Source organism: Poecilia latipinna, unplaced genomic scaffold (genome assembly GCF_001443285.1).
Source record: "Poecilia latipinna isolate Pla-1442-1.1 unplaced genomic scaffold, P_latipinna-1.0 Scaffold605, whole genome shotgun sequence".
In the NCBI taxonomy this organism is placed as follows: domain Eukaryota; kingdom Metazoa; phylum Chordata; class Actinopteri; order Cyprinodontiformes; family Poeciliidae; genus Poecilia; species Poecilia latipinna.
In genome coordinates this window covers 16910-29222 of record NW_015113221.1, presented here as the reverse complement: position 1 = coordinate 29222, position 12313 = coordinate 16910, and the positions used below count along the sequence as shown (strand labels likewise).

The 12313-nt window shown below is 41.0% G+C and overlaps 1 protein-coding gene across 13 annotated transcripts in view; it reads right to left on the bottom strand.

Annotated features, from left to right (window-relative positions):
• The window catches only part of LOC106953822 (latrophilin-3-like), a 258933-nt gene that overhangs the window by 243512 nt on the left and 3108 nt on the right, over window positions 1–12313 (bottom strand). Inside the window, exon 2 of one of the 13 annotated variants that reach the window (XM_015042862.1) lies at window positions 3879–3882. The exons of the other annotated variants lie outside the window; for them this stretch is intronic. The gene's annotated coding sequence lies outside the window, so the exon portion shown is untranslated. The remainder of the gene's footprint in view (window positions 1–3878; window positions 3883–12313) is intronic. 13 annotated transcript variants of the gene reach the window in all.

Genomic DNA, 12313 nt, shown 5'->3' with positions numbered 1-12313 from the left:
TCTGTAGGCCACATGAAGAATGAGGACGTAGCTTGGCTGATTCTTTCACGCCAATGTGTCCACTTCCTCCCAACATTCTGAAAAAAAATATATGTTTGCTCTTCCTGAAAAGAGCCGACATAAAAGAGTTTCTTTTTTTATTGTTTCCCTCGTTTTTAACGAGCTACGGTACGACACCCTTTTTTTTGTTTGTTTGTTTTCTTCATGTGATTTCATTCGTTACTTTATTTTTGTGCTGTTGAGAATCTCACCACACCCTGTTCTTCTTCTTCTTCTTCTTCTTCTTCTTCCCCTCACTGTTGGCTCTTTTAACCGCTGGTCTGAATGCAACACAGTACACAACTGGAGACAATAGCCAAGCACAAGTGTTTCATTCGCACCCAATTACTGTGAAAGGGATTTTTCATGCCAGAAATTCGCAGAGGAGCACAATAAGGGTGTCAGGGAGGAACAAGATATCCCTGGCGTTTTACATTCTGTCCCACGTTCCCCACACAAAGCGAGATGAAAGGCGATCTGGTGTATCCAACACCGGTGAGGGCCATTAGCCAGAGCCATTTAAATAAGGATGACTCTAACTGAGGTGCTAACAGGGACTGGAAACATCTGCTGCTCGAGCTGGGCCCTCGTTGGCCCTGAGGAGTCTGCCTTTGATCAGCGGCCCCTCGCAACCACCTTCCTACAACAGCTTTGATAGAACAGCTTCTTGAGCACTAGCCGTGAATGTGACTGAAATAAGGACGAAACGCAAGAGTCAAAATAGTCTCAAGATTCAGATGCTCAGTTACGCCGTAGAAAGTATATTTTTTTGTACATGACTCTGTGTTACAACAAGCTTGAATGTAATTTTACATTGTTGTTTTTTGTTTTTTTTTTTTGTGATTCACCATTGTAAACGTGTATATTTGTGACGGATACACAGTCCATATTTTTTCTCCTTTTTTTCCCCACAATCTAAAATGCCTGCATTTCTAGTCAACCTCTTTTAACCTGATATCACCCATGAAAATCAAGTTTACCCTACTGTGTCAAGAAGTCCCAGAACATGTGTAATTTCATCTCAACCTGAATTCACAAGCACAGATCAACACATCCCCATGATAACCCTAAATAAAGTCCACTGCCACTAATTGCCCTTAAAAGTCACTCAATTAGTGAAAATCTAGTCATCTCAGAATAAATCCAGTTTTCTGTAAAGGCAAAATCTTGATGACCAAGGAATGCACAAACAGATCAACAACAAACTTAAGCTCCACCTCTTCCTGTTTCTTTTATTATTTTTTTTACACCAAAGCATCATGGGACATGTAGTCTTCTAATGTGAATGTGATGCACAAACTCATATCTGTTATCGGAAAATAAGCATGTAACGTTAACAGCCCTGAATAAGATCATTCATATAATGTTTAAATCTAAATAACTAAACCAAATATATACACAAATAAATCTAATTTACAATTTTTTGATAAAGATGTGTAAATATGTATAAGGTGATGCGTAATATTGGGCAGGATTTAATAAGCTTTGTCTTCTTACTCTTTTTTGAACTGGATATGAAAGTTTTGTTTTTCTATGTTTTGTTATTGTCGTGACAATTTTTTTTTTGGTCGTTTTCTTCGGTACTTTTTTGGGGTTTTTTTGCTGACATTTTAGTTGCAGAAGTAAATCAAGGATTTAATTTTATTTCAGAGTTGGAACACAAAACGTTAAAATTGCACATTTTCCTGAACCGAAGGTGGAAGTATCCATGTTTTGCCGATTGCTTTTATCAGCATGTTCATATGTTAGAATACTCCATTCAAAGCCCAGACTGAAATCCAACTAAAAACCTGTGCCAGAGCTTGAAAATTTCTGTTTACATACACTTTCCATCCAGTCTCAGATTTGGATATTTTAACAACAAAAAAATAAGCAAAATTTTCTCAATGTGGAAAACTTTATAGAGTAAGCAAGTCACTTCAAAAGCTTAGATCTAACCATAAGAGTAAAGCACCATAAAAGAACCAGGAGAGTTAAACCAGAAGCTGTTGAAGAACTTTCTTGCACGTAAATGGGGGTTCTGCGGGTGGGTGACATATCGCCATTTCCAGCAGCAGAAAGCCAAACACCTCACTCAAGCGTGGGCCAGATGCCACCTTTGGACTGCCAATCCCGCTGTTGTATTTCCCCCACCTGTGACGGGAAGATGATTCACTAGGTCTGCCAGACTGCGTCTCGGGACGGTGTGCGCTGGGGCGTGCTCGCTGCCAGCAAAGACAGAAGGAGGAGGGAGGAGGAAGGGGGGGGTGGGGGGGGGGGGGGGCTAGACCACCTTACCTTCGCAAAAGCACTGTGACCTGCAAAAAGCAGTCGGTAAAATAACGCGGCCTTCCAGCAGATGTATCATACTCTGCCTGCTCTGTGTGTAACAATTTACCAATTCGAATCAAGGCGTCGGGACAAATGATTACGATACGGCAGACGGGAGTAGATCTGGGTCTTGTACACAGGGAGAATGAAATAAAAATCACCGTCGAGGCCGCATGAGCACCCCAAGCTGCACCAGGAAAGCAATCTAAAAATTACAGGTTAAATTACATTTTCTTCTTTAAATACGCCATAATATATATATATATATATATGATCTTTTTTTTTTTAAAGATGTGTATTTTTAACCATAAAACCCACGCTCCACCTGTGCTGTATTCCTCTCTGAATGCACAAACAGAGCTGAGACAGCTTTGTTTCGCCGACACAAACAGAGTACTAGCTATAACAAAGGCGAGGCAGGTATGACTAGAAATTTACAGTCGGGCGCACTCAAAAGATCCCGAAAAACATCAATAACTCAGAGTAGTTCTGCAGAAAATAACTTCTTCTCCTAACTCTTCTATCACTCCCAGTCTCACTTTTCTTATTCATCTTGCCTATATTTCACAGGGGAATGGTGCAACAAGGTGATAAAAAAAAAAAAAAAAAAAACATTTTAATAGCACTAACAAAACATAATGGAACATTGCACTTAGGTTTCCAAGAGGCGAGTGCATGGACACGTCAATGCATTTAAGCAAAGGATAAACATCCGATTCTGAAAGAATGAGGAGAAGTATGGATTTGTGTTTCATACGAGATTTATCTTGAATTTCTAATCACAACAGCCAGTGAGACAGGACTTGAAACGGCTCAAGACACACCGATTGTACTCTTTCAGGAGGACTTGAAATAGAAAGAAAAAAAAGAAAAAGAAAAAAAAACTTAGACTACCATTTCAAAGGCCACCAGAGTTCAAAAGTCCCAATGCAATGCAACAGGCTACTCACCGTTTCCAGGTGTTCATTATTCTAACTGGGAATAACGCCCTGAGGGTCATGCCGTGTTGTAATTCCTAATTAACTGTTCAGGACAGAGATCGTGGCCACAGGTGACCTTGACAACGAGAAAGAACCCTACCAATGCCTGGGAGGTGGAGGGGCACTGCTCTTACTCGTGTTTTTAACTGCACTTTTTCTGCTCCTTAGACGGACTAAAATAAATTAGTGCACAACTCTGAAGAGAAAAGAAAGCATTCAAAACAGGTTTTTTTTTATGAATAAAGTCTAAATCCTGTGGGCAAACATTCATACTCAGCACCCTTTACAGTGATCTCTCCAAATAACATAAAGTTCAACCATCTGGTCTCACAGGCTACCAAATTGTGCCATTCTCTTCCTATTTTACCAGACGGTAAAAATAAAAAATAATAAAAAAAAAAGTAGGGCATAACTACAAATTTACTGAGACAGTGTTCCACCTAATTTGACAGGATAAGCAAAGAGAAGCAGCCGAGAAGTCTGTTCTGGAGATCCACAACTCGGGTAGGAGAATTTGTTAAGGGGACAACCATTAGTCTTGAACTCCACAAATCTGGTACAAGCAAGTACAGTCCTGTTTGCAGTTCGACAGAGGTGTGTATTGTACACGACAACAAGCTTCACTGAGTAATGAAACAAACTGTGAAACATGGTAGTGGAAACATTGTACTTTGGGGGGGGGGGGTTACTTTCTAAAGAAGGGAAGGGGAAGCTAATGGGAGTTTATTGGCAGATGGTTGGAGCCGGATACAGCGCGGTCATGAAAGAAAACTTGCTAAAAGTCACAAAAGACTTCAGACAGGGCAGGAGGTCAAGCTGAGGGTCTAGCCAAAGCCCAGGCCGAAATCCACTTGAGAAATGTAGGACGTCTTGTAAACTGATGTCCATAGGTGAGCTCCATCAAAGCTAATTCGCCAATAAAAACTGCCAAACATGTCAGCCTCTAGATGTGTCCTGCTGGTAGACTCAAATTCAAAGTTGGTTGAGTTGTTTGAGCAGGATGAAGGAAAACATCCAGACTTGAGGGTAACCGCAGTTAAAAATGTATCCGTAGGATTCTGTTTGCTTTTCAGATGCCATTTGTCAACAATGAGCAAAGAAGGGGGGGGAAATAATTCCTGACTTTATTGCTAATCTCAACTAAAGCCACATACCTGTCTGTGGAGTGTTTTTACAACCGTCTCTGTGATTAGTCTTGTGTACACTTGCAGCTCACATACGTACCGGGGCATAACAAGCCCTCGTCAAACACAAAAGAGGCGATGGTGACTAAATGTCTGTGTTTGCTCACGAGAGATCAGCCTGCCGACCACATTGCAACACGGGCCCACCTGCAGCCTGGGAAATGGCTTTCTGATGGGTGGGAATTAGAGGATACCCAGGAAAGAACAAGACAGACGTGAGTAACCCGGCCCAACGTGCGACTTATCAGCGAGCTTGTGTTTCACAAAGGGAGCAGATAAGCTAATACGGTCCGGCACGACGACGGAATGGAGAAAGGAAGAGGAATTAGACTGGTGGGGCGCAAGAGGCTGGGAGGGGGGAGAGGGATGTGCGAGGAAAACATACCCAGGTCAGGATCTACAGCAGAGCGGTCAGTTACAACAGAGCTCGGATGCTTTGAATCGCCACAGAACAGTTAACCATTGACTAAAGCGACTCAAAACACGGGCTCCATGTCTTTCATGGTTATTCTATTCCAGAGACAAGGAGCACGAAGCAGAAAGCCATTATTAAGGCCTCTACCTGCCCTGGGCAGTGAATGCAACACTAATCAATGAGAAAGACCAGCATTGTGGTCTGGCTAACAGGGAAGGTGGTGTTACCTCAGTGTGCTCATGTGTGAATGAGATTATCCTTTCAGCATGGCGATCTTGAGAGTAAAAGAAAAAGCAATATGTTATAATCATTTACCCGCGTCGGTGAGAGAAGGACAAAAATAATTCAGTGACCAATGAATTTCACATTATGTTACCGGTTCTTGGACTAATGATTAACCTTTGTAATGTTGACCATATGTCAGACCTAACTTCTTGGTTAACGGTTTGTAACTTTTTAGAGACGCATTGTTTTTATGTCTGTAGTGTTTATTTAAAAGTCAAGCAACGTGGAATCTCTAGTACAGTGCGTCTTATTGTATAGAACTAATAGAATTTGTTACAGTAACTTTGGACTTTGTGAAAGAGTGGCAAAATATAAATCAGTGTAAAATGTCGAGGCGCAATTCTCAAAAGTCTTTGTTTTCTGCAATAATGACGTTTCAACATAATTTTCACCAATTCTTGAATAAAATATTTGGAATTCATCAGTCTCTATAGCTCTTTCCAATCAGAAATCTACTTCTTGGGAAAGTTTGAAGGCTGCTGGAGAAGTGAAGGATTCTGCAGATGCTCAACCCCAACTAGAAAATTGCTGTTGTCTGGCAGTCTTCTGTAAAAGTAGAAAACCAAGCTGACCGGATATAATTTAGTTTTTGTGGTTCACTGAGATGAGGGAAATATAACAAAATAAAATAAAAAACACATATTTTTTGAGCTACAGTAGAAGGGCAGTTTCAGCTTGGTTCTTCAGCTGTAAAGTGTGCAACCTCAAAACAATATTAAAATTTTAAAATATGTGAAACTCCATCCAGTAGTTAAACAACAACGTTAGCCTGTTGAGTCAGATGGTAATCCCATTTAAAACGGTCTAAAACTTGATATCTACCAGGTTTATAGGGAGTATATTATTGCCATTATGCGTTATTATACATATTTAATATGGGAAGAAACTACAATTTACAACCAGAAAAACAAAAAATTTACTGCCCTCGAAATAGGTGACTGTCCACCCGGTGGATACATACTTGGACTGCGGTAAAATTATATTTTTCAAGCAGTTCTTTCATATTGTTTCTGTGTCACATCAGCATTTATGGATAGTGGAGAAAGAAAAAAAAAAAACAGAGTAAGCACTTCACAATAAACCATAAGTGATCAAATTGAACTTCAGTTGTCAAGTGTCTCAATTTCATCCTCGTGTATATTACACAATTATTCACAGCGGCAGGAAACAAATCCCATCGACTTGATTCCCATTTAATTATTGTACTTGAAAATTGTCCTGCGCTTCTTTTCTCCTAACCACAGGCAAACGTGGAAAAAGAGAAGAAACCTGAATCATCGAAAACTTCACCTGTTTGCCTGTCAACTTTTACTCACAAGAATGAAACTTCTGACCTGGACTTAAGAGCAAGAAAAATGGACCACCCAATGGCGTTTCGGCGAGACGAGAAAAATAATGCCCTAAAAGCAGTTGGACAATGGAGCTCTGTTCATTTTGAGGACTCGCATTGACCGTCAAGGGAAGAAATGTTGACAAAGCAGCGGGAGACAGTGAAGCGGCGGACGAAAAGGCCAACGGAGAGTTTCCATGAGCAAACAAAACACTCCATATTTCTTTAAAAGACAAAGTGTTAAGTTAGGCTACTCTGCACACTGTCAATAGAAGCGTTTATCATCAGGCCAGCCACAGTCTATATATTGATTAAACCATCCATCACTTAAGCTCTACAAGACATTATTTCTAATTAAAAACTAAGTCATAAATTTTGGCCTTTATTGCCAGGCTGGGGCTGTAAATAAAATCCAATGGAGGGCAGAAACAGATTGCAGGCCCCGTCCGCGGGTTAGAGCCACCGTAAAAAAAAGAAAAAAAAAGAAAGACAGACGAGTGCGATGGCACCTTCGGGATCCTGGAACGTAGCCTGTGGGGCTGACGGGAGGGAGATGCTCGGCTCTGTCCCGGCTAAACAGATGCAAATCAATAATTTCTTCGCCGGTGTTTTTATAGGACAGTCGCCTTCGCCTTCAGAGGCGCCAAGGAGCCGGCTATATGCATGCGAAGAACAAGTATGTAAATTACATCTTCATAAACCGCAGGGGAATATTTAAAGAGACGGGCACTCGCTGTACTTGAAAATGATGTATAATCATAGGGAGTCGTGAAAGTGTACGAACCGAGCCGCTGTTTCGTCAGTTTTCCTCTGCTAAATTATCAGCCGCGAGAACAATATTTCCTCATTCGCACGGACGAGCGGGTCGTTAGCACAGCAACGCTTTGCAGCTAAAGATCTGATGTCAGACAGGTAAATGGCCAAAAATAAATAAATAAAAAGAAAACTCCACATATTTGAGTCAAAGCAGAGGACACTCTTCAAGTTTGACAACTTCTGATTGCCTCAGCATGAGTGCTGGTTGTCAGAAGGTGAACTCTCCTGTCAGCCAGCTGAGAGTGGCAGAGTGTTGGTTATTTTTTTGACAGGCACACAAGGATGTCTGATTTCACAGGTACCGGTTGAAGGAAGGGTAAGAAAATGAAGAGCAGGCATGCCTGGTGATTCACACACTTCCATTCTCACTAAGGGAAGTGTGTACAATCAGTGTTCATTTGCATCTTTCCCCCCTTGTAGCCATCCTAGCAGGAGCAGCGCCGACCCCACATGTGCTCCCAGGCTGCGATTCGATGACAATTCATGTTTCATAAGGAAGTGAATCAGTATCACAGTCTCAAGTCTTCTGCAGCCTCTACAATTACTTTATGCGGGGGTATTAGAGTAATTGGGGCTTGAAACAAATACTTTTCATATTATTATAAAATACATTAAAGTGTATAGTCAAAACATGACAAAAAGTGGGAAAGTTCAAAGAGTGTGGATGATTTCGCACGGCTCCCTATAGTTGGTATCCATTTTTTTCTTCCTCAGCCCCACATGAACTGTCTGACTCTGGCTTGATGATTGAGTAGGAAAAACTGGGTATTCATACTTGGCTAACTTATATCGAGGCACAATTCTCGCCAAAAGACCAATAGGTGGCCCTGGTGTTAGCGAAAGACAAAATGAGAGAATCACCCTCTGGGGAAGAAGCAAGAACTAATGATTGAGCTAAAAAGAACAAGATGGAGCGATCCTCTATTAAAAGCCCGGGCATAATCTCTTCTCTCTCTCTCACTGCTCCATCTTTCCTAAATATCCAAGGAGATCTCGGCTCCTGCGTAAAGCCGGTTGCCTGCGCACATCAAACGGAGCTGATTAGACCTCAGCACCTTAACCGGGGCTCAGGCTTTTGGGTCGGGTGCAGCGAAAGTTTAAGGGGAACTTGAACGACAAATTTCCAAGTGGGGAACAGAGATGGCAAGTTAGACGAAATCTTCTTCGATTTGATATTTGAGCTGCTGTTTTCAGATGGTTAGTTTCCACTTATGCTGCGTCCCAGAAGTCCAAATTAAAACATCGCTCTTCCTTTGGATTTTTGTTCATCTCAGATAGTTTCCAAAAAGCCCATAAAAATCTAATCAGTGCCTGAATGACTTTTCTAAAATATATATATATATATTCTCCTGATCTCAGCAAGATAGGACAGAGGGTAATGGATAAAAAAAATAAAAAAAATAGGATAATTGGAGATAAGTTGGCAGAAAATGGAGGGGGAAAAAAAACACATTCAGCTGCACTGTGAGTTTACTGTCAAATATGTTATTTCATTAAGACACCAAAACTGTCAGGTGCACAGCCAGGCACATGCCAAAGAAAGCTTGCACTAACCTCTTCCCATATAGAAATAGCTCCATCTAAATTTACCATTATCTGTCAAACCTTGGGGTTCTTACCTCTACCAATCAAAACAAATGTAACACTCACCCGCACAGACCCGATCAGGAGGTGGGGGGTGCCACAAGAAGGAAGCAACGATGTGGATTTCTGAGTAAAGGTGATAGATTGGCAAGGAGGAAAAGAAAGACTGAGTTGTTATAAGAAATGTGTTATTTTCTTAAATCACCTTGGACCCCAGTCGCTTCTGTACCAACAGCAGAAGACAGAACATTAATCTTTCCAGGGTACTTTATAAGGCATTTAATTGTTTAAACCCTGGTAAAGTTTAACGACTAACATTTTGGTCATAATAAATTTTTTTATATTATTTTAATCTGTGAATTTAAAAATATTACTTAGATTTTACCTTCTCGAAATTGAAATTTTGTAGAACTGATCTTGGGGCCTACATTGCACACTTAATTTGAACAAGATAAGATTTTTGTCTTGGACTAAGCAGAACCAAATCTAGATGAACACAAGTGAAAAAAATATATAAAATGCATAAACAAATGCAAAGAATACTTGCGTCAGAAACGTACGGCTCTCCAGACTGAAGACAAAGGTTTGTAGGACATTAAAATAGAAACTCCCGACAAGAGTATTTTGTACTAATCTCAGCCCTACTCCCCGCTTTAAAAATGTCGTGTGTCCTTGCAAACACTAACTTTATTCAAATGTTCTGGGGTTGGGGCCTTCGTCATTCTGTTAGTTTAGTTCAGCATGTGTCAATTATTAAACCGACACTTGAAGAAACTGGAGTCAAACAAAACCTCAAACCTACTCCTCAGTCACCCACTAAACCGTTTTTGCAGTGCTCCACGGGGACTAACCATTATGCTTTTGATTACAAGATGTACCCGGTAACCAGGTAACAGTGACAGAAATGGCAAGATCTGAGGATTCACAGTAAAACAGCAAAAAGATGCCATGCTGCATCTTTTTGCCATTTTTTAAGTGACCGCAACAGAACCCGGCCATCTGCTCATTGGCACCATTGGTACTGGACTCAAGTCAATGTGCATGCCTTAACAGACTGCTGCTATGCAGATCCTATCCAACAAACTGTTATTGACTCCATTTTAGTTGAAAAGAGCATAACAACTGCAGCTGTTAGAGCTCTATGATAATTCACCAAATACTTATCCATCTATTGTCTTCAGGACAAGATCGGGGTTAAAGGGCCAAGAAGGAATCCCTCTTCCAATCAACTCTCTCAAACTCGTTCGGGGGGATACCAAGGCTTTCTGAGGCTAAAAGGAATATAGTCCCACCAGTGGGCTCAAGGTCTGCCTCAGGGTGTCTTGGGGCAGACCTCAAGGATCTCAATTTACCTCTGAAGCTAAATCGAGACTCCCTTCAGAGGAAGTGCTTTTCAATCCACTTGTACTTTTTTTCAGTCATAATCCATATCCACAGGTGTGACTGGAACATGGACGCAACATGTTCAATCTGTGAATCTAACTTATGACCTAGATTTTACCTTCTCGAAAACTGGTTCCGGAAGAAAGACCGGAACCAGTTGTGTTCCGGTCAGTGAGGTTAGTCTGTGTCCACTGTATCCTAGGAACATCCTATAAGAGGTGGAGTTGTCTTCACGATTGCCTCTTCCAGTTTTTCCCACTGCTCCTATCAACCTTAAAGACAAAGCTATAGACTCACTACTTCACAGACCCCACCCAAGTTAATGTGATAATCAATGCTTTTCACTTCACTGAGCAATGTTCATAATGATATGGCTGAGGGGTTACTTCCTCCAAACTCTTAATTTTCTAATTAACTGAAGCTAAATTATTGATCTGCGGCGCTAGAATGCAGCTAAACCCAGTGAGCTCCCATCTCCTAATAAATTCAGTGAAATGCGAAGCTGAAAAATGTATGATCGCGTACACACACACATACGCAGAAAAACAAAAGTCACACTTTTGTCTCCGACGCAGTGCACAGTGTTCAATGTGCAAGATTCCTACAAAAAATACAAAACCTTAAAAGACTCATTTGCAGAATTTGCAGTCCAGTATGCTCAGTTTAAAACATAAAACCAAAGTTCTCCATGAACGAACATATGTACATGTTGGGTCTGGGTAAAAGAAGAACGGCACAAGAAGTTAAGGCAGGAAGAAAGGAGAAAGAGAGGAAGGACACAAAGAAGAAAGAAATGAATAATGAAAGGGTGCTAAAAATAAATTAAGGATTAAATGAAGGAAAGAGAGGAAAGACATAAAGAGAGGACGATAAGAACACAGGATGGAGACAACAGAGAGAAAGGACAAAGGGTAAAGGGAAGGTCACAAGGTAAAAAGAAAGGACAAGGAGAGAAATTAAGGACAAGAAAAAAAACAAGAAAGGAAGGAAAGCAACAAAAAAAAGGCAGGACACAAGATAGGTGGAAAGAAGGACTAAAAAAGAAAGAACATGAGGAAAGGAAGGAAGTGAGGAGGGGAAGCAGACTGCAGAAGGAAGAACACAAGGAAGAAATTAAAGGAGGTAGGACACCAGAAAGATGGGACACAAGGATGGCATGATAAAAGGAAGAACAAAGCATTTAGATAGATGTCAGTTCAATGATTGAGGCCTTCAAATGTTTTCCATCTAAAACCACACTTGGAAAAGTGTCAAATCAAACTCCAGAGCTTTCCAGGATTTTATTATTTTTTTTCAGACCAAGTAAGAACAACACAGTGTGCACAAATCGCGATGCTAACTGAGCATGACCAAAACACAGATATTAATATTGCATCTCTGCTAAAAAGGTTAAACGGAGAGACAAAAGCAACAATCTTAATAATTAAGGTTACAGATGCTGGGGTTTCTGGCCCCACCGACGGTTGAGAATTTCTGAATGGGCTGCTGGGAACATCCAGCCTCTGTTTTCTCAAAAATAAAAAGGAAAATAAAATCTGCTTGCGGATAAAATCAATATCAATCCGACAATTTGGCAAATGTTGCACACAATGGCTCGGATGAAATTACATGTGGCCGCAAGACTGTTCTCGCATCATTCCTAACCGGTTATTGGAGAAAATGACAACGCCGACGTTTGGGCAAATACATTTTTAGCAGGTCGCCGTTGTCAAGACAGCAGCACTTTTTGCAGAGGCTCCACATTATGTCATTAGTAGCCAGACAAACAACTTAAAGCAATGTGTGCCATTTAAAGTAATTTGGTCATTTAGAGGGTTTCTGCGCTTTGCCTGGTATCTCTGAGACCAGGGCTGCTTCCCGGGCAGAGTGGAGTTGCCCCAGTAACCGGATACGCCGGCAATGATGTGCAAAGTCAACTACTTCTGGACCAAATTCAAATGCTGACATGGGCTGAAAGCAGCTCACCCTCCTTTCCCATTCAAATGAC